Source organism: Pogona vitticeps, chromosome 5 (assembly GCF_051106095.1).
Source record: "Pogona vitticeps strain Pit_001003342236 chromosome 5, PviZW2.1, whole genome shotgun sequence".
NCBI classification, from domain to species: Eukaryota; Metazoa; Chordata; class Lepidosauria; order Squamata; family Agamidae; genus Pogona; species Pogona vitticeps.
Window position 1 is genome coordinate 167,999,062 of NC_135787.1, and position 21,054 is coordinate 168,020,115.

The window sequence follows — 21,054 nt, forward strand, 5'->3', positions numbered from 1 at the left end:
TTGCAAAAACTCCAACAAGTTCAAGGGTCCAGGAAAAGTGGCATACTGAGCACTATCCTCCAATATATGGGAACATCCAGAGGATTCGGGGTGGTGGTGGTGGAATTTAGAGTAGTGGTTTATCCCTTCCAGCTTCTGTTGCCTGAAGAGGTCTGCCTAATGGTTGGTTGGTCTGGCCCTGCTTTAAATTGTTCTGGCCATTCATAAGTGCAGTTTGTACAGGCTACATTCTCCTTTGCTTTTGCTTTTATTGCTTTGCCACCTGGAAGTGCGGCCAGGCAGCAGCTCCTTCTTCTGGAAAAAAATGGGTTGTCACCTGGCCCTGTATGAAACCAAAGTCCTTGCAGATACCACACACATACCTGGTTCCCCACTCACATAACGAACAAGAAAAACAAAATGTGTCTTCCGGCTGGTGAATGATCCTAATTAAGTGAAATTAATAATTTATTCAAATGAAATGAGACACGCTGAGACTCTCCAGGGAAGCCATAAAAACGATAATGCCATCTGTTAATAAAGGGATGTTTAAATGTCTGCTTTAATTTCAGGTCATTTTGTCTGTGTGGGTGGCTGGTTCTATAACTGTCATGTGTCAGGAGATGTGGGGGTTGGTGGGGAGACTTCCATTGAGCTCCTTCTAGTATTTGCTAACTCTGGTAGAATAGAAAGAAGAAAAGGTTTAGGGTAGTGGATTGTTTTTCATGTACTACAAGTCTACGACTGCTATGATTACTATTACAATGATGACGACTACTATTAATAGTAATAATAAATCCCCATCATCATTGGGGCTTTGGGAACAATATCAAAAAATTTCATACAGTATTATAAGCAGTTGCAGGTTACAGAAATAACATCAACAGAGCTACAAAACCCGGCAATATTAAGAACAGCATATATACCACACTGATATTTAACAGATAGGTTTTTGGTTAAAACTTGTATCTATCACATAGTACCAGTCAATGTTTTTATAATTTTGACTGTGCCTGATATGTTTAACAACAACAACAATAATGCAACTGCAGCGCTGAAGGGACCCTATAGATCATCAAGTCCAGCCCTGTCAAAGAAGTACAGTGGGGATTCTATCTCCCAGCCTAAACCACTGAGCTATCCAGCAGTTAATCTTTTGGCGCTTCAACTCATAGAGAATGTTGGTGTCCTCTCCCTGAATGGGGGCATGTGATTTAGTAGCACATTGTGTTTGGTTCATGCATCATGATTTGCCAAAACATGACATGGTATGTTTTTGTCCCAATATATTACATTGTCTGGAATAAAAAAAGTACTGCAATGGCAAAAACAATATATTTGCTGGGAGAATGTTCTGCCCCAGCAGTTTTTTGTGTACAAAAAAAAATTAAAAATAAAATCTATACATCGCAAGTGCCTCAAACTGCCTGCTTTGTAGATCTAGTTCTGGAGGCCTAACATATTCCATCCAGCTATATGAGGATTAAGATCTTGAAGGCTCAAATAGTTTGTGCTTACGTGAGAGCAACATCCAATACACTTAGTGAGGCTTATTGCTAAGTATGTTGCAATTATGTGCTGTCAATTCTAACTTGTGGCAACTCCATGAATTCATAATCTTGAAAAGGTCCAAAACCTGCTCTGGCCTTCCAAATTAAAGACTGTGGTTTCCTTTATTGAGCCAATCCATTTTATGTTAGGGCTTCCTCTTTGCCTATTGCCTTGAAATTTTCCTAGCAATTATTAAGTTATGCATGCATAAATTGCCCTGTTGATACAGTAGCCTTAGAAGTGTGCCAATGATTGCTGTAATTATGGAAATCTTTTCCACATGGCACATCCCCATAAAGATGTTATTTTACAATGTGCTTCGTTTTCCACATATCTATTAAACTTCTGCATTCCCCATTCCCAACTTTTGGGGTTGTTGTTTGCAGCCAGAAAGACAGTGATGCCAAGAGGATAATTTTTTCCCCACAACGTGCTGAGTGATTCTTGCATAAAATTGCCAAGCACTTGACAAAGTCATAATTGCTACTTAATGATCCATTATGCAATTGCCGTAATTAGCTGTCTTATTGATATTACCTTACTGGAATAATTGGACCAGCATAACCTTTATTTGCAGAGAAGGAAAATGGACTATCGATGCTGTCAAAGATGAGCATCGTTGGAATATCGTCTCATTTATATTGCTTGGGCAAGGAGTTGAGATAGTAATGTGAAAGCATGCCAGAGGTTAGAAGGGTTATTTAAGGAAGAGGGGAGACTGCAGCTTCCAGTTCTGGGGTTGTAACTCCCAATAGTAACTTTTTCAAGCAGTGCAGCAGATTGGCATCCAAAGTACAAAAAGTGATGAAATAAGGTAAAATAAAAAACAAACCTTCACAAAGTTTTTGCAGTTTCTTGTTATATTAGAATCCTCCTCTAAAATATTAATGGATAACTAAAAAAACACAACCATCCTGTATTTACAGCTAGAGAATAAATTAAATGGGCAGCTAGATTCTATTAAATGAGTCCTAAGACACAGAGCCAGAAAGGTCTGTCATCAGTATTGGAGGGCCATAGGAAAAAGATGAGACACTTCCTATGATATTTAATAGCTGTGTAAAAAAGGAATGTAAGTGCGTGTAATTTGTCATGAAGGCTATACCTCAAATTTCCCTCCCTTTGCTCAAAGTGTTATGATCTCCATCTTTTTCATGTGGATATCCTACTTCATGGGTGCTCTGAATTTTAGCCAAGATAATCTTAGATTATGTAGAAGAAGACAAGGTTCTTGTCCTATTTATAGCTGCTTGTTATGTGTCACCAAGTTGCATCCAACATACCGTGACCTTCACAGGTCGTGGTAGAGTACATGAGATATGTAGGGAGTAGTTTTACTATTGTTACCTCTCACCACCTCTCGAGATAATTGGTTCCATTGCCATACAATTAGGAAGTTTTCCCTGATATTCAACTGAAATCTGGCTTCCTGTAACTTGAGCCCACTATTGTGTATCCTGCACCCTGGGATGATCGTGAACAGATCTTGCCCCTCCTCTATATGACAGCCTTTCAAGTATTTGAAAAGTGCTGTCATATCTCCCCTCAGTCTTTTTTTCTGAAGGCTAAAAGTACCCAGTTCTTTCAGTCTTTTTTCATAGGGCTTGGTTTCCAGTCCCTGGATCATTCTTGTTGCCCTCCTCTGAAATTGTTCCAATTCGTCAGCATCCTTCTTGAAGTGGGGTGTTCAAAACTGGACACAATACTCAAGGTGAGGCCTAATCAGTGCTGAATAGAGGGGGACTAGCACCTCGTGGGATTTGGAAACTATTCTTCTATTACTGCAGCCTAAAATAGCATTTACCTTTTTTTGTAGCCACATCACATTGTTGGCTCATATTCAGCTTGTGATCTATGATGATTACAATGGCTGTAGGACCTACTTCATGGTATGTTCTTCCTTGTTTCTTCTCTGTGTTGTGATCATCTTACCAATGTCCTGCTACATGTACAGGTGCCCCTTACAGCCTCTACCTGCCATTATGGTTTCTGGGAGGCAGGGCTTTTGTACCTTTGTTTGTTGTATGGAAGAGGAAATGGTAGGAGGTTGGCTGAAATGTCTTGATACCTCAGACCGTTTATAAGACAGCTGCAAGTGGTGGTGGTGGTGAACTAACAGTTCTTAAAGTTATTTTTTACCAAGGCTGACTGGCCATCCATCAGAGGCACTGAAAGGGATTCATGTATCAGCAGTGATTTGAAAAAGATGTCCTTTGAGAACCTTTCAGCTCTGTAATTTTGTAAGCTCAAAATGCTGCCCAGTGCAACCAGCTGGAGGCCTCCCTGTGTTCCCAGCAGTGGGTATAAGAACAGCAGTGAGTGAGGAATCTCAAGTAAAAACAGTTTTTAAAAATGGAACCTTACTACAGTTTGCCAGTTATTTCTAAATGGGAAGGAAATACCGTATTTTTCGCTCCATAAGACGCACCTTTCCATAAGACGCACCAATTTTTTAGGAGAAGAAAACAGGAAAATATAATCTGTTTTCTTCGCTCCATAAGATGCACAGACTTTCCACCCCCCTGTTTTGTGGGAAAAAAGTGAGTCTTATGGTGCAAAAAATACAGTAACTTGAGGTTTCAGATGTGGGAGAAAGTGACAGATCCATCCAAAGATTATGAGTTCTTTGCCTTTTAAAATCTGGGTTAAAATCCCTGTAGGTTTAACCACATTTGTGGTGCTGAATTACAGCTTCCATCTCTTTCATTTTCAAAGAGATCCCTTCTCTATAAAACCTATGTGACAAGTGATGTGAAATGCATGTCTCCTTCTTGATAATAGGGATTGAATTTGAGTAGTCACAAAGGGAGAGGATTCTGTTTTATCTGAGAAACTCACCAAAATGAGTGGTCCTGATCCGACCAGATAGGCGGGATATAAATAAAATAAAATAAATAAAAAAAATATGCTGACATATTTCATTTGTCCATCTTCAGCTGTGAGCTGCTGCTTCATAGTTTAGGTGGTCTGTTTCTACTGGAAGCAGAGAAATGCTGATCTACTTTGAGGGAAAAAGGCAATTGGCAGAGATGTGCACAGAGCAGTACAGAATCTCATTTCACCAACAATGGGCCTTGTATCTAAAATGTACGCCTACAAGAAAGCCCTAAGTGTTGTACATTGTTTTAGCCTTCTTCCGAGGACTGATTTTCCAGAGAAGAGTAAATCAATAGGCAGAGGCACACTGTGCTGGTTTTTTTTGCCTGGCCAATCCCCTACTTTACTGAATGATAGATGATCCCATGGCTCTCCTTATATTAGGATAATGAGCCAGCACTGACATTTCTGTCTCTGCTGTCAGGCTAGCAGAAGGCCTAGATTGGTTCTATTCCAAAGTTATCAGGCAATTAACCTTGACATAAGTCTTTTATTTCTAGAAGCCTGTTGGTGCTCTTTAAAAGTTAATTTTTCCCCTTTCTTGGCTAAGGGGGAATTCAATGAAAGGCTGGAAACTTATTACTGGCTAAGAAGGATTTTGGTCTCTTAAATAAAGAGAGTGCAGGTGATGTTAAGCCACAGCTGTCCTCACCAGTAAGAGAAGGAAGGGTCTGCTACCCATAAGATAAGTTTGCCTGTTTGTTCTAGAATGTGTTGATATCTGGATCTGTGAAGGGCAGGTTGCCTTTATTTAGTGTTCCAATAAAAAGCATAGTGAGGTGTCATACTTGTGGCTATCATTGAAGATGGTCTAGAAACCTCCATTAATGCAGAATGTAGCTGTTGGAGGGCCATGGGACGGTTGGTTGGGAAAGAAGGACCTCCACTGACGTCTGGTTCATTTTAGACTTTAATTCAAATTTCTGAAACTAATAACAGTACCATTCATTACCTGGGGCAGATACATGGCAGAATGCCTACTCTTGTATCCAACCTACATATGTGCTTGAAAACATTTCCTGCTTAATTTTGTGCAAGATGATGGATTTCTCTTTGCTGGAGTATTTTTGTTTTTCCTTAACAAAGGTTGGGTAGCTGAGTGTTTTGGGGTGCTTTAGCTGTGGACTCCTGCATTGGCAAGGAGAGATGGGCATGAACCAGTTCGTCCCAGTTCGTATAGGCGGCAGCACAGGTGCTGCTGCTTCCCTCGCCCACCTCCTCTGGCTCAAACATCCATTCACCAGACCCAGCTTGTTTGTTTTTCCTCTCACCTCAATTGATCTTCCAGTCTTGGCAATAGCTCAGGCTCCTCTACCCCACCCTCTTGGCTGATCTCCCACTCAGGCAAAATGGTGGGGTAGGGAAGTCTGTGTTCTTGCTAGTTACTGGGAGATTAGCTGAGGAGGTGGAAAAAACCAAGCAAGCTAGGCCTGATTAGAGGGTGTTTGAGCCAGAAAAGGTGGGGGAGGGGAGAAACAGTACCTGTGCTGCCGCCTTTATGAACTGGGACGAACCGGTTCATGCCCATCTCTGTTGACAAGATATTGAACTTAATGGCAAGGGTATCCTCTCCAACCTGACAATTCTATGATCATCTGATATTTATCTTGCAAATGTCCCTATTATCCAAAATGTGGTGGGGCATTTTTTTTGTTGCAATACGCCAGCCCTGAAGCTTTCTCTTGCAAAAAGTTTGTCTGTTTCCTACACATTTAATTGGGGGGGGATCAGTTTTGATTTCTAGGTATTTGAATTTTAAGTTCTTTCTACTCCAAAGGTGTGATTAGTGAATTTTGAATTTGAATTTTGATATGTGCCTCGGCTACATAAAGCACAGTGATCGCCAGCAAAGAAAGGATCAAGTTGTACGTGTCTTCTACATGTGTATTAAAGATCAGGTGCATTTTGGAAGCTACCAGTATGGTTCCCATAATGCAGCACTATTGTGGTTGAATGCCTATGTTTGCCAACTCAGATTTTAAGGAATTAACCACTTGAGTTATGCAGTTTAATAATTATTTTTCCTTTTTCATCACACATATAATTAGAATTTCCATATTTTATGCAAATCTTTCTCTCAGCAATGTGTTCCTTCTTTTTGGCAGTGTATAACGGGCTACCTCCAAGAGAGGGGAAAGTCATAATATTGGGCAAATATTTTACCTGATATCTTTCTATCTGAAGAAACCCAGTACTAGATTGAAGAGTACTGTATTGGGAGGGGTGGAGGTGGGCAGGCAAATTAGGATGATTTGTGTTTGTGTTTGTCTGTACAAATTCCATTTTAATCAGGATTAAAACTCTCCCATTGAAGAAAGACTTTATCATGGTACCCAGTCAGTTGCATCAGCCTAATTGATAAGCCTGAGTGATATAATAATATAGCTCCATCCCATTGGAATGCTAGTGCGGTGCAGGATTTAATAAATCATTGCAAACTTTAAAAGGAGAGTTAAATGAGCATTGCATTATAAACCACAAAGCCCATTAATCACTCTGCTACAAACCATAAATATGACAAGTACATCCATCAACCTAGCACCTTTTTTTCAGGTCCACGTTGGTGCATGTTAGGAAGTTAATGGCTTTAGAAAACCCACCTTTCTTTAATATACACCCTTGATGTATGGAGTCTTTTATTCATCATGGTTATGGGAATTAAAGGTTTGGCTTGACTTTTAACACGTCCCCCTCATGCAATAAAATCACCTGCATGTTCCTTAGCTCAACTAAGATTTCTTTACGAGAAGCATCCACCTCTGTAGGGCTTGATTTGACATATTGATTTGCCTTGACTGCTTAAAAGGAGGGCAGATTGTCTCCTTGTAAATCATATTGGACTCTTCCAGGTGAGGGGGAAATTCCGCCCTCCTTTCTGACACTCAGCCCCAAAGGATTGCCTTGCTTTCTGGGAATCACACCCAAACCTCTGTTACCAAAGACATGTCTCCAAAAACAGGTTGTCCTCAGGAAATCTTGAAATCTTTTCAAAAATTAAAAAAGGAAAAAGGAAAAGAAATCTACTCACTGCAGCAGCTTCTGTCCTGGAATGATATTTTTAAAAGGTCTGTAAATAACTGGAAGTGAGTTAAAAGCTTCTGGCTGCAGAATTGGACTTCAGTAGGAAATGCCATAATGCTAAACTCTGCCCCCCCCCCCAACAAACAGCCCTAGGTCTGCAGAAGATACAAAAGAAGCAGAGAAAGTCACAGATTTTATCATATAGATGGCATGAAAAATGGCAATAACATTAGCGCTGGAGTAGGTACAATTCACAGTATGAATGCTCCATCTGATGAGCCCACTAGCATCCTGTTATAGTCTAATGTTGACACTTGAGATGGAAGAAACATATGTTGATGAATGCAGGAACATAATTTATAATTGCACAGAGAGGCTGCTTTAAATGCTTCCATGCAAGCATCTTTTGTCATACAATAGCAAACTAGCTGGTTTCTTCCATGCCACGAGGTATGATTTTTATGAAAGTCTGGGTGAAGACAGTTGCCTAATGTCATGTAGACTGCTATCTAAACATCTCTTTGGTGGGGCAAATGAAAGGGTCTCAGTCTATGGGTGGCTGAAGACATTTTTGTTACCTGAGGCAGCAGATGAAGTGATGCCTAAGCCACCCCAGTTCGAAGTCATACCATTCAAATCTAACTAAGGAGATGACTACATTGGCAAATAATGTGAGGAATATTTCAGGATTGGGACAATTAGATTCACGTTATTTTCCACTGACAACATGACATACAAGTAAATGCAAATCAGCCCAGCGTTGCTCCTTCCAATCCATGCTTCTTCCTCTCTTAGCCTTTCCATATCTGAGTTCTTTGTGAATTCCGCCCAGATGTGCCAGCCTTGCTGCTTTCAAACTTGCCAGCTAGTTCTAAAAAACCTTATTCAATGTTGCTCCTATTCAGATGCCCTTCCAGAAATAAAATGTTTCAGGTGGGACTATTCTGCTGATTCTTTTTGAAGTGAAGTTTTGTGGTTATAATTTAGTCAACTTCCCTCCAGGTTTCTCTCTCCTTCCTCATCCAGTGCAGCTTTATCTGGTTTCCTGATTCTGAAAATTATATTCATTTTTACAGGTCTGACAATCTGCAATTCAAATTCCTTCTTGGGCAGATAAGCAGAGAAACAGTGCTTCAGTTACATTGCCCGTATATTTCCCTTCTTGCAGCCACAGCAAGATGTGAGCCTTTGGATGGTCTCCCTCTGGTATGTTCCCCTATGAGTCTAGAAAATTATTTCCAAAAAGTAATTAGTTGCAGTTGTGGTCCAAGGACTCCGCCTTTCAAGGGTCCCATATTAGCATGTTAATCCCTTCAGAAAGTCACCTTTCTTTATTATACCCCCTTGAAATACAGAGTATTTTATGGGAATTAAAGTCTTGGCTAACCTGGCTAGAGCAGATGGGAGTTGCAGCCAACAGTATCTGGCAGGCCACCAATTGTCCACCCCAACTCTAGCATAACATGCTAGAATAATCCAGGGGTGAAAGCCAGTGTATGGCTATTCAGGCAAGGATAGGAGACTGGGAAACTTGGTTTTCTTGTCAGTAGCCCAGAGTTCAGTAAAAGAAGTTGCTGTCTGGGACTGGTAATCTTGAAAATGAATATTGATGCATTCTTAGCCTGTCCTTCTTCCAAGGAGCTCACAGTGACAGATGGAGTCTCCATCTGATTGATTGATTGATTGATTGATTGATTGATTGATTGATTGATTGATTGATTGATTTAATTAATTAATTAATTAATTAATTAATTAATTAATTAATTAATTAATATGCCGCCCACTCTGCCCAGAGGTCTCTGGACGGCTTACAATAATTAAAATTTAATACAATAAAAATAAAATGATTAAAATACAATTAAAATACAATTAATGGTTGTTGTGGGTTTTTCGGGCTTCTTGGCCGTGTTCAGAACACGGCCAAGAAGCCCGAAAAACCCACAACAACCATTAGATCCCAGCCGTGAAAGCCTTCGCGAATACAAAATACAATTAAAATTGCCATCATCAGGACCCACAGTTGATGTTATTTCAATTAAAAACCTTCTGGAACAGGAAGGTTTTGACCTGGCGCCAAAATGTCATCAACGTTGGTGCCAGATGAATCTCAGTCAGGAGGGCGTTCCATAGTCTGTGGGCAGCTGCCGAGAAGGCCCTTTGTCTACAAGCCATCCCTCTAACCTCCTTGAGGGATGGCTCTTTCAAAAGGGCCCCCTGGCTAGATCTTAACTGCTGGGTAGGCTCATATGGAAGGAGGCGGTCCTTCAAGTATCCAGGGCCCAAGCCGTTTAGGGCTTTATATGTGAAAACAAGCCAAATTTTCACAACAGCCAAATTCCTGTTGGTCATCTCAGCTAGAGTATATCCATTAGATCAATGGGATTTACATAAGTGTTAGCTCATCATCATAGGCTCAAGTCTATTGACTATTTCTATACTTATTGCGAGTTATGGTACTAAGACAGACACATCCTCTGCTTGGTACTTTCTGTGTATGGGTGGCAATGGAGTTCTTGGATCAACAATTGTGTCTGTGCATGGGTGTGTGAGAAAGAGTGCATAGAAAGTATGAATATCAGGAAAGGTTACATGCAGGAATTATACTAGGGGAAGGTGCATACAATATCTGCATGTTAGGGAAAACTGCATATAAATAGAATTTTCATGCAGCTTAAAGTCATAGAATGATGTGGATATTGGACATGGCAGACTGAGGAATGCTAGACTGTTTATCAAACTGGCACAATCTCCAGATGTGATTTTATTTGTGTATCCACTGCAAAACATAGGGGGGAAATCCTTTTTTAGGGTTACAAGTGCCAGGATTCTTCAGCCACCACTTGCTATACTGGGATTCTGGGAACTGTACCCCAAAAAACAACTATTCCCAATCCTAATCCAAAGTTTTAAATGAGATGGACAGCTTCAGGACTGTGGAGAACTTATTGCTCCCTAAACCCAGCAAGAGCTACACTTTTCCTCTCCCAATACAAAATTTGCCGCAATTTTGCTGAACCCTGATAGCATGGCTGGAGCTGTGTAGGAAATCTGCATACGATCCTTAAAACAAGACATGCTGGAATGTTTGGCTTGTTTTCAAGTTGAACCACACCTACAGTAGTAGCTCACACTTGTGATTTGGTTTGAAGATAAAAAAGAACCTCCTTCTTTGTTTCAAAGGTAAAATGTGGTCTCCAAAGCTACCAATATTTGCTGCCGCCACAGCACAATCAGAGGGAGCAGGAACTAAGGAAATGGGTGAGGCCAACATGAATTTGACCCAACTCCGGGAGGCAGTGGAAGACAGAAGGGCCTGGTGTGCTCTGGTCCATGGGGTCACGAAGAGTCAGACACGACTAAACAACAACTCAGCACATGAACTGTATCTGGCCCACTCCTTGCCCTAGATTTGTCAGCCCCAGCATGACTGGTGGCCACTACAGCTTTGCCCTAGGAGACTGGACAATGAGCCCTTATGGCCCCTACTAAGGATGTTTCTTTGTGACAAATAGTCAGCATTAATAAGCGGAAGAGAAAACAAAACAAATCAAAACATCCAAGGGAGAGTACAGCTTTTGATCTCAAGTCTGTAGCTCATGCCAACGTTTAGCAAAGCCCTGTTGAAAATGGGGAATAATTAGAGAACATTCACGTAGATAGTTGTAGAACCCAGACGGATCACTTCTGTTCTGAGACTGGAAAAAGAAGGGGACAAAAATACAACCTATCGTGAGAAATGAACTAGTTCTTGCATACCTTAATTGGCCTCTATGGATCAGAAAAAGAAAGAGTTGCATGTGGTGGTTACTTTGTTTATCCCGAAATTATCTGACTGGAACTTGTTGTCCCTGGGTGACTGGCCTGTCATCATTAAGTCCATTCCAGCAGGCCACATTCTAAAGTGTAACAGATGTAGCCAAACACAACCTGACAAGAGATAATAACACTTAAGTGGCATTTGCACGTTGTTGCTGAGTAAGGCAGCCGTCTTTCCATGATGAAATAACCCAGCTAATGGCTTGCAATGTTTGGTGGCAGATGGGAACAGAGCAGGCCAAGACCTTGTTACCCCACCTCAGATTTGCCTTCTAAAAATAGCTTGGTATACTTTTTCCATAGTGACAAGTTTTTCTATCTCATGTATTTTATTTTATTTTATTTTTAAAAGAAACAACACATATTCCATCTACTATACCGAAACATAGAATAAAATGGAGTTTGACATTCCAAAGTATCTTTATTTCAGACCTGTTTCCTAGGTTTCCATCAGACTCCAGTGCAAAGGTGTACCCCATGTGGCACCCCAGAGTTACTGAACTTGGAAAGGTTAATTTTTTTGGAGGATCCTCACCAGCATGGCTGGTGACCATGATGGCTTCTAAGATCTGTTCAGACTAGAGATGGGCACAAGCTGTCAGTTTGGCAGTTTTGTGCTGGTTCGTTTAATGGCCGAACAAGTGTTTGACACTTCCTAGTCCCACCTCTGCTGGCAGGCACCCACTCATAGGCAACACCCAGAGGAGGTGAGGCAGGGAAGCTGGGGCACTGCCTCTGAATGGATGCCTACCAGCACCAGACACCTGTTTGTCCACTAAACAAACCAACACAAACCTCTGAACTGTCAATTCATGGCCATCTCTAGTTCAGATTTGTTTCCTATAATCCCTCAAACTTGGCTATCCTGGCTAGAGCAGATGGGAGTTGCAACCAACAACATCTTGAAGGACAGTAATTGTCCATCCCAACTGTAGTGTAACACACTAACATGGGTATGGAAGGAAAGCCAATGCAAGGCTATTGAAGTAAGAAGGCAAGAATAGGGAATGTGGATTCCTTGACTGTAAGACCGGTTGTTATCCAGGATCAGGAATCTTGAAGAAAAGTATTGTTCTGTTTTGAGCTCTTTCTGCTTTCTGCTTCCAAGGAGCTCGAAGGGGCAGATTAAATCTCCTCTTAATTTTGTTCTCTCGACAGCCCTGGTGAGAATCCTATTGGCAGTGTCAGTTGGGGTAGACTCATTAAACTGATGGGATTTATAGAATTATACAGTATCAGATAACTGATTCAGTGGGTGCACTCTAGTTGGGACCTGTCATAGGATTCTGGCTCCTGGACAGTAGCTTAGGTTGTAAAATACAGGAAGTGCCCAGCAGTCCACTTAGCTCAATATTGTCTTTACATCAAAGCTGGACAACATGTGATCTACATGTTACATGTCATGACCCCCTTTAAGTTCTCATCCACCAAAAAACATTTTGGATTCAGAAGTCTTCCTGTGCCGTTTAGGAGATGTAGGGGGCAATTTAGCTGTAGTTTGAGGGTCACCTTTTAAAAGAATATGTTTTTGCCATTTTTGGATCTAAAGAATGCAAGGGAAAAAAAACTGGGGATGAGGTTGTAGGATCAGATATGGCCCTCCGAGGTTCAAGGATGTGTGGATGAAGCTCCCAGACCTGTGGAGATCACCCACCTCTACTTTCCAATGACAAGTCCACAGTCTGGGAGAACAGTTTTTTTTTTTCAAGGCTTATTCAGAAATGCCGGAGGTTGTTTGTTTGCATGCAAAGCATGTGTTCGCACACCAAGCAATGGCTCCTGTCCCAAAGAAAGAGAATGACTGGTCCAGTGAGTTTTATGGCCGAACATGAATTCTATTTATTTAGAACTTGTAGAAGCTTTCAGTCAAATAAAAATCTCAAAACAACCAGAATAGAATGTATAGAACAAAACAGCCATGTTAAGACAGCTGTGGAATGTTCTTTGAAATGGGATCTGTCAGTTGTGTCTTTCACTAGGAATTGAAGATACTCTGTATCTTAACTGGCTTTTGCTGTCTAAAAGCAATTTTTTTATTGCTGCCAGTTTTAATTTGTAACAGCTTTCAGTCTGGCTGGTGTTATTATATGTTCATTGTTATAGCTTTTAGAAATTGATTGCTAGGTATATTTTTAATTATGATATTGCATGATTTTACGGTTACCCTATATACCATTTTGGGTGACTTTAAAATGGCAATAAAAATAACATTGCCACCAGCAACAATAACAATGCGATCTGCAGAAAAATGTTACAGTGAAAATACTCTTTCTTAGTCTTCCAGTCAGCCGTGGCTTCCTTCAGGATGACCTATTCACAAATATTTTGCAAATAAGGGAGTAAAGGTGTGTCTTCCAGAAATTTTTGTAAGGGAGACGTGGAAGGGGATATGTCTTCTACTTCTTCAGGAATTCACAAGAGCAAAGAGGGCTTCTCAGATGAAGCTTGGTCTATATCGTATTGTTTGATTATGTCCAAAGATGGGATTTACTGGGTCTCGTATCCTCACTGCAGGAGCAGCATTGGAGGATGGCAGATAATGAGGGAGTGAGAAAATTTCACGGGTTAAAATTGTCTTAGCACCAGAGGTTTTTTAATTGAATATGATGCCACCTATAACCAGTAGAGCTCTCAGAGGTTTCTCTCTTTGATGCCCAGAATATTCATACATGGGTGGGAGGAAATGCAACTTGGATCCCAGATAGCAATGGAGCATTGACCCATAGAAATATGGAGGTGTGTATATTGGGTCCTGTTTGACATGGACTTTTCTCAAACAGTAGAGACTGATGCAGAAGACGAACCATGAGATTGGTGCCTACAACTTAGATGGGGTTCCAGTTCCTGGGATGGAATTTCTTGGAGAGAAAAAAGCATCCTGAACACATCTTGGGTGTGCCTGCTCCACTCTGGGGTTGACTGACAGCAGTGATGAAGCTTGGAGATATGAGGTTTCCTTCTCTGAAACAGATTCAAAGCATACAAGCTCCTCCTGTTCTTTCTCCACAGATTTTGAAGGAGATCTGATTACTGAGAGTTCATCCACAGCCTTTTTCAATTGCAAAGACTTACGCTTCGATGACTTGGGCTTCTGCTTTGGCTCGGCTTTCTTAATCAGGGTACAGTGGACCCTTGACTTACAGACGGCTTGACTTACAGACTTTTTGAGTTACAGACTTCTCTGGCCGCAAAATTTAGGTTTGACTTGCAGCCTGAGAATTGACTTACAGACCAGAAAAAGACCAAAATGGAACAAAAACGGCCTGTTACGGGATTAATCGGTTTTCAATGCACTGTAGGTCAATGGAGACTTGACCTACAGACTTTTTGACTTGAGAACTGCCTTCCAATACGGATTAAGTTCTCAAGTCAAGACCCCACTGTAGATTCCAATTCTATCAGCCTTTTGCATTTGTTCGAAATCAAAGGAGTTGACTTCAGTAATGAAGAGGCTTTGGATGCGGTTGATTGGGGGGTGAGTGAAAATCTCACATCTGCAGTCTGCAGTAAAGACTGAAGAAGCTACTTGGATGAGTAGTGAAATGTTTCACCCTAATAAGAAAGAGGTCCAGTTGCCATGACTCAACTTCCAGATAACTAGAAGGGATGTCTCCATCATTTTCCACATGAGTCAATTACTTCGTTTTGCCTAAAGATGGGGCCAGCCTTGTAGGAGTTGGCTGCCAGCTTTTTGCCTTCCTATCCTTGAGATTTCAGGACCAAAACCTGACACTAGGGTGTGGACCTTTGTGGTGACAAAAGAGTAGGCACTTCTGTAACAACAGCAATATAATGTGGATGTGCACATAACCTGTGAGAAAGTGAGACATAAAATGTAGATTGGTGGTGCCATGTCCTGAACAAATACATGTACAACATACACATTTTCTCTCTCACTTTCTCACTCACTCAACAAAATCAAGTTTTCTCATATTCTCAGGACCACCTAACCTGAGATTTGTCTCCCTTTCTGGAGATCTAAGGAAGCAAGCAATTTCATGAAATTTCAGCTGGTACACAGAGGCCTGTCAAGCTAATATGGAGGACCTTCGTATGAATAACTTACAGGGGTGGTTGGTTTTTGGAAGCACTTTTTGTGGGTAAAGGGCTTCTATTCCAGTGGTCCAAATCTGAGCTATGGCAAGGATGACAGCGTCCTCAATTTATCAGGCATTCTATTATGATGCCTTGTCAAAAGGAACTGGAGAAAATTGCATTTGACCTTTGTAGAACGAGACAGCAGAGAGGGCAATGTGCTATATAACAACCTGCCATCAGATCCGGAATTGATACAGATGACAAATAGGCTCAGGAGATCAAACCTCAAACCGAACAAATATGACCCCATCCAGGAGAGGTTTTGCACACCCTTGACAGAGACCCGAGGGGATGTCCTTTTGTGAGGCTTCTGCTTGTCAGGGAAACCCAAGTATGATTGAATTAAATTAAATGGAATTGCTTCTGTCAGTCGTCCATCACTGATGCTTCTCGCTATTCAGTCAAGGGCTCTCCTTGGGTTCTCAGAGGCTTCTTGCAAGCAAGTAAGCTAAATGACAAGGTTCACCAGTCATAATTCCAGTCTTGGGAGATGGTTTCAAGACTGTAGATTGTCTGCTAGGCATTTTGCATAATCTAATCCAGTGGTTCTTAACCTTTTTGAAAGAAACACCCCCTTGAGCCATTGAGGAAATTATCATCGCCCCCCTCCCTGAGGTGATATCCTTCCTTCCTTCCTTCCTTCCTTCCTTCCTTCCTTCCTTCCTTCCTTCCTTCCTTCCTTCCTTCCTTCCTTCCTTCCTTCCTTCCTTCCTTCCTTCCTTCCTTCCTTCCTTCCTTCCTTCCTGCCTGCCTGCCTGCCTGCCTGCCTGCCTGCCTGCCTGCCTGCCTGCCTGCCTGCCTGCCTGCCTGCCTGCCTGCCTGCCTGCCTACCTACCTTGTCTCCCTCCCCACCTGGGTGCAAAGCAGCGCTTCACGGGGCGAGGAAGAGGACCCAAGAGACCCTTTCCTTCCACCCGATCCACACTCAGTGCTCCCCTAAAGGAGAAAGGTGAGACGTGGCAGATAGAAAGAGCTGGATCATCTGGCGGCAGCAGCAGCACCGGATCTACTGCCAGCACTGCAGCTGCAGTCACCTTCACAGGTTTGGCTCGCTCCAGCGCCCCCCTACCACCCCCTTCTGTTCTTTCACCCCCACACCGCCCCTTTTCGTTCTACCGCCCCCCTGAAAAATGAAATTGCCCCCTGGGGGGCATTATCGCCCACGTTAAGAACCACTGAATAATCCACGAATAGCCCTACCATTCTGACAGAGACCCACTTACTCAGAACCAACAATGATATTTATAGTTGTTTCCTGTTCTGCTAAGAAGGTAATACAAATAATGAAGAAATGCTTTTGAGAATGGGTCAATCTGATTTATATTGTTTTCCATTGATTATACATACAAATCAATATGAATCAGCCCTGAAGCCCACCCCTCAACTATAGTTTTCCCCTTCTTCTGCTGGGGCTTCTACTTTTTTCTAGTCAAATGAATTTGAATCTGTTTGGGTAGTGTGATTACTTGAACTGATGTATCAAAGCCTGTGCAGAGATGCTAGTGGTTGGCAGAATGGGGAGAGAGGAAGCAAAGGGGCAGTTGTGGGGATGTCAGTTGGTTTGATGCCAGTACTGGATTAATATTGCAATAGGGCACCTAGGGGACCAGAGAGAGAGAGAGAGAGAGAGAGAGAGAGAAGGAAAGGAGGAGGAGGAAAAGAGAGAGGAAGAGAGGAGCCTGAGAAGTCCCAGTGACCCATGGTATAGAGTGCCAGTAGAAAGAGGGATTTATAAATCACTTATACCTAGAAAACAATGGGAAGGGTTGGCATAAGTCAGAATTGACTTGAGATTTTATTTATATATTTATGTTACCTGTCACTAGATACTTTCAAGCTTTGCTTACAAGTAACATTACTTTTGGAGTAATGAGTAATGTAATCTGGAGTTACAAAGTTACTTTTTAGGTGTAACAAGTAACATCTAAGTTAATTAAATGTAATGAATAACACTGAGTTATGGGTAATCTTGTGAGTTCCTTTTACACTGCACCATTCTGAGCTCTGCTCCAAGCCATATCTAGCAATGGCAAGATGTCTCGACCCACAGATGTGAAACCTGAGATCCGGGGCCAAAACATCCCCAGATAGTCACAAACCATGAGCTTATAATTTGGCAGTTCTTCTCCCCAACACCCTGTATTGACATCTGTTGCCCTCTTGCATGCCGGATATTAACCTAGTTTTACATCTTGCAGCAGTGAGACCGCACAGGATAGATAATACAGTCTGTAAGTTGTTTGTGTCCTGTAAGTTGTGAGTCATATATTCATGCTCTAATGTCTTGAGAATCATCAGAATGCTGGTATTCTGACCATAATACTTCAAGTACCATTATCTCAATCACTCTTGATATTGATGATGCCACTGCACACAATAGAAGCATTAACAGCAGCAAGAACAGGGCTATAGCTTTTTCAGCATTCAGTTTTTTAGCATAAAAATTCCTTATAAATGTGTACCATAATTTTATCTATGTGAAAAGTTATTTTGTCAAAGGAAGGAAGCTGGAATGCTCAATTTGATTTGATTTTTTCCCCCAAAGTGATCCTCAGAATGATAATACACATCTTCAGACTAAATCCCTGTGTACATTTGAAATTGGATTTGAATTATAGATGTCTGTTTTCCTTGTTACATTCTACTACTTAATCACAAGTGTCTGTGTGTGTTCAAGAAAGCATGCTTATAAAAAAATTAAATTTCTTTGTGAAGGTACAAAGGAAGAATGGTTCACCCAGGACCAAAAGCCCATAAATTTAAGGTATGCATTTCCCTCTTTCTCCAGTAAATGTGTGCCTCTGAAATAACATCACAATGCCACAAAATTCTTCAGCTGTTTCCATGTATCCATCCTGTTCCTCAGCTACTTAACATTTGAATGTTGATTATATAACCAGTTATCTTTCAGATGAAACCAGCCCTGCCATTAGGCAGTGTGAGACAACTGCCTCAAATAGCAGATTTTGAGTGTCACAGAGCAAACCAGAAAACAGGTATGTATGTATGTGTGTTTGTGTGAGTAAATGCATGTGCACGCATGCTCTGCTGTCAGGTTGTTCTCAACCTATGCTGATCAATGAATTAATTATGACCAAAAGGTCCTATGATTAGCAGCCTTGCTTAAATCTTGCAAGTTAGAGGCCATGGCTTCCTTTATTGACTCATCCATTTCATGTTATGTTTTCCTCTCTTCCCACTGCCTTGCTCGTACTACTGCTATTCCCCTTGAGTCTTGTTCTTTCATGATATGTCGAGAGTATGATAGACTCAGATGAATTATTTTTGCATCTAAAGATTTTGATTTTAACATTTATTTTAGAATGATCCATAGCTTTTCAGCATCCATGTAGTCAAATGCTTTGGCATAGTCTGTAAAACACATTGTGAAATTCTTTTGTACATTTAAGTAGCCAACATATATTTGTAAGATGATTTTTAATACCTCATCTTTTTGGGAATCCACTTATATGTCTGGTAGTTCTCAGTGCAAATATGGTAGAAGTCTATGTTGTAAAACCTTGATCATCACTTTGTTTGTATGGAACATTTGTTTCTACAATCTTTGATGTTTCCTTTCTTTGGTATAGGAATGTATATTGGATGTTAACATTCTCTGGGCCATTGCATTGATTTCCATATTTGTTGGTGTATTTATTTATTTTATTTATTTGATTTATACCCCGCCTATCTGGACTACCAGACCACTCTATTCTTGTTAAGATTTTGATGGACTCAGGCTCAACATTAGAAATAACTCTACTGGTATCCCATCTACTCCTGGTGCTTTATTCCTTCCAATTGCTTTAATAGCAGCTTTGCTTTCACTTTCTAAAATTGCAAGTTCTTCCTCAAATTATTTCATCTTTTCATCTCTTCAATAACAGAGCATATGGTTGACAAACAATTAAGAAGACAGACCCAAAGAACAATCAAGAATATAGAACCAGAGCTCAGAAAAACTTTGTTGCTCAAGAAAGGTTTTACTGAAAACAAATCTCTTTGTTATGCATGACATTCCTATGGGCAGCCTACATGGGTAGATTCAGTCCAGGATGGGAAGGTACTGTACAGAAAAGCTGCTACCTGTTATTTCAGGGCCTCAAAATATTAGGCAACTATCTATATATCCTAACATGAATTGCTGGGATAACAGCATGGTCAGGACAGCAAAATGAGACTTTTCTGATTATTAGTTTGAGAGCTAAAATGTAAGTTAACTGTAGTTGCATTGGAGGAAGAGGTAATAAGGGTGTAATGAAGTTGCATTTCAAGGTAATGTAGTAAGTGATAGAATAGTTACTTCTTTGGTGCAACAGTAACAGTAATGAGCCTCGTGGCGCAGTGGTTAAAACGCTGTACTGCAGCTAAAACTGTGCTCACGACCTGGGGTTCAAATCCCAGGTAGCCGGCTCAAGGTTGACTCAGCCTTCCATCCTTCCGAGGTCGGTAAAATGAGTACCCAGCTTGCTGGGGGGGCAATGTGTAGCCTGTATAATTAAAAATTGTAAACCGCCCGGAGAGTGCTTGTAGCGCTATGGGGCGGTATATAAGTCCAATAAATAAATAAATAAATAAATAATAACACCACCTATTTAGTACTGAAAGGGAATTCATCAAGTTTTATGTCATTCTCTAATCAGTCCTATCTAACAAAAAAATAACAAGCAACCAATGAATAAGGCAATGAGTTCTTGTTTCAACACTGTAATGAGTAACAGGGAAGAATGACTTTTCCTGCTCTGACAAGTTTCAGCAACATTTTTCCTCCTATGTCCGCTGCATCGCTTATGTAGAGAAGCCGTGCCATTCCTCTGTCATACTGTTAATGGGAAGGGTCAGCCCTTCTTTTATTTAGGCTGAGGAAACCTGCCATTAGTTAGCAAACACAGTTCTCAACCCTCCCGCTCTTTTTTTGCCTCAGCCCCAACCCCAACAGCAGTTGATCTTAATGCAGCACTAAGGAGGCAAGGAGGGTCAAGTTTATAAATGACCATGGAAAGTTGGTTACCATGGCTGCCAGCAATTACTGTGCAGACTCAGATGAGTGGAGATTACAACCCAGGGCTTCTATTTTGCGCGTCACTGAGGCACAATAACAAATGACACATTTAATTCACTGCTATGGCAAGGTGGAGGCAGCTTCCTTCGCCAATGGAGGGCTTCCTTGTCAGATATGTTAAAATCAGCCTCTTTGGCCACATGTTACCATCGCCTGCACTGCTGGTCCCAATTTATTTATACTTTGGGTCATTATTAGTAATGTATGGACTCTGGTGTAGTAGCTGGATTTAAGTTCAAGTACTCATCATGATAATCCCCCATAGCGAGTCCAAACATGCAAGCAGTGCCATTGTTCTGTATTCCCATAAAGAAAAGTTTTTTGCTAAAGTTATTGGCCCCAAATAGCTTGTCTCACAAGCTATTTAGGACCAGTAACTCATAATAATATATTGTTGCTGAAAAATTTCATCCCCCTTCAGATCTGCCCTAGTTACTGTGATGATAACATCTACGTTCTGAAGGGTGGATGTGGCAGACAATGTCATTGTCCCCACTAATGTGGAAGGCCTGGCACTTGAACCCTGGAAACCCTGGCACTACCACAGCATAGTTTAATAATGTGCGTGTAAAAAAATTGAAAGCGAAGGAAAGGAACCCCTCTCGGTGGCTGCACCCACAGTCTGCCTGTGCTTGTTGCACCTTGTCAGT

The 21,054-nt window shown here is 41.2% G+C and overlaps 1 long non-coding RNA gene across 1 annotated transcript; it reads left to right on the forward strand.

Annotated features, from left to right (window-relative positions):
- Positions 1–8,501: 8,501 nt before the first annotated feature.
- On the forward strand, positions 8,502–18,097 carry LOC140707702 (uncharacterized). The gene is made up of 2 exons (XR_012087886.2): positions 8,502–8,634; positions 18,058–18,097. It is a non-coding gene; the product is annotated as an uncharacterized LOC140707702 (long non-coding RNA).
- Positions 18,098–21,054: the final 2,957 nt, after the last annotated feature.